The following is a 2,500-nucleotide window of genomic DNA, read 5'->3' on the forward strand; positions in this document are numbered from 1 at the left end:
CTTTGTCAGTATTATTGATCAGCTGTCCTACCTGGTTAATATAAAACAATCCGCATGTCCCGACGATGCCCCTATGCTGAGATAATGAGCGGTGAAAATGTGGTATTTTTGCCGAAAAACCGACTTGAGATCAGTGTTTACTGCGACTGCCTCTCGCTTTGAGATAACTTCGGGAAACCGCGCGTGTTTCCGTCGATGATTGACAAATGGAATGAATGACGTCTGTTATTGATTGCCATAGTTATGACCCCCACCTGTGCCCACCTCACGCTGGATGTGTAGTAATCTCTGTAGTACTGACGGGAGTCACCGCTACCATGGCGCTACACAGCGGCGACCGGAAGCAATACACTGGCCACAAAGCGAGAGACAGTCGCAGTAAACACTGATCTCGAGTTGGTTTTCAGCGTAGGAGCATCTTGGGGACAAGCGGTTTGTTTTATATTAACAAGGTAGGACAGCTGATCAATAATACCCCAAAGAATCGTCAAAATAAAACGGGCAAAGTTTCTTAATTCGACTAATACTGCAACATGGTTTCACCATTTCACCGTTGTACGCTCTCCTTCTTTATACGCTCTTCATGTTATTCTCTCTTATTCATGTTGTTGTTGCCACACTGCCACTTGGGTGTATTCCTCATGCCATGGAACAGTCACTAGCACTCCTTGTAACCATGTTTTTATTGTTCTAGTATCGTGTCTACTGTCTAGACTCTAGTACATGGATGTACAGCAAATACTTTGCAAATGCTGTTGACTATTTCTATAACATATACATGTGTATATATGTAAACTATGAGTATTGAGACTATGAGCTATATAAACAGTCTCAAAACCAAGCCACCCGCGCGGTTAAAGCTGCTAAACGCAATTTTGAGTATAAAGTGGCAAGCAACATTAAAAGTGACCCCAAGAGTTTCTGGAAATGTGTGAGAGGGAGGACATCTACCAAGGACCAATGGTCCCGTAAACATGCTTCCATGATCTTGCAAGCCACGGACGTCAGGCTAACCGGTCTGTAGTTGCACGGTCGGTCTCTGGGACCTTTCTTAAAGATGGGCGTAATGTTGGCATCTTTCCAATCATCATGTAGCTGTTGTCCAGGCTGTGTTGGAAAATCATATGCAGTGGTTCACATATAGTATCAGCAGCCTCCTTTAGAACTCTAGGTGGGATCTTGTCCCTTCCAGGTGCTTTGTCAGGCTTTAGATTTAAACACTTGGTCTTAACAGCTTCCTGACTGATGATGACATGGTCTAGCACTATATTCTCTCCTTGTGGGGTCTTTGGTATAGGCACAGGGATGTTCGACGTGTTCTCGACAGTAAACACAGATACAAAATAGTCATTTAAATTCATTGCCATGTGTTTGTTATCTGTTATCACAGTACCAGAATCGTCAGTTAGTGGCCCGATAATTGTGCGTCATATCGAACAGCATCAGCTCATGAACACCACACAACATGGATTCCACTCAGGGCGGTCGTGTCTGACTAATCTTCTGGAATTTCTGAAAAATGTCGCCAAGCACGTAGACGAAGAAAATCCTGTTGACATCATATATTTGGACTTCCAAAAGTCCTTCTATAAGGTACCACACAAGAGACTGATTCGGAAACCATGGGCGTTTGGAATAGAAGGAACCGTTGTCAGTTGGATTGAGGAGTGGCTAATGGAACGAAGGCAGAGAGTAGTTGTGAATGGTCAACAATCGGACTGGAGACCAGTGACAAGTGGTGTGCCTCAATGGTCTGTGCTTGGCCCTGTCCTTTTCTTAGTGTACAGTGACGACATTGACGATACAGTGACCAGTAGTCTCCAAGTTTGCGGACGACACCAAGCTATACGGAAGTGTCAGTTCGATGGATCAAGTCCACAAGCTACAAGGCGATCTGAACAAGTTGTTTAAGTGGTCAGAGGACTGGCAGATGCTGTTTAACTTGGACAAGTGCAAATGCATTCACATGTGTCATGGAAACCCAGAGGTCACATATCATATGAACAATGTGCCATTAGCCAATGTGACTGAGGAGAAGGACTTAGGGGTTATAATTAATGCCTTACTAAAACTATCTAGACAGTGTGCAGAAGCAGCAAAAAAGGCAAACAAGGTGCTAGGAGTCATCAGAAGGTGTTTTACCGATAGGTCGAGGCACACCATCGTTCCCTTATATAAGTCCTTGGTCTGTCCACACCTTGAATATGCAATACAAGCTTGGAGACCATATTTGATCAAGGACATAGAGCTCCTTGAAAAAGTTTAGAGACGAGCGACTAAACTAGTGGAAGGGTTGGGTAGCTTGTCATACCAGCAAAGACTACAAAGGCTGAATCTTACTACTCTAGAGACGCGTAGAGAGAGAGCTGATCTTATCGAGACCTACAAGATTATGACAGGCTTGGAGAACATTGATCATAGGACATTTCTTTCACCCTCAGTCCTGTCCACCACCAGAGGTCACAGCATGAAACTGTACAAAGAGCGCAGTCGTCTTGAA

Source organism: Priapulus caudatus, unplaced genomic scaffold (genome assembly GCF_000485595.1).
Source record: "Priapulus caudatus unplaced genomic scaffold, Priapulus_caudatus-5.0.1 Scaffold137, whole genome shotgun sequence".
In the NCBI taxonomy this organism is placed as follows: Eukaryota; Metazoa; Priapulida; class Priapulimorpha; order Priapulimorphida; family Priapulidae; genus Priapulus; species Priapulus caudatus.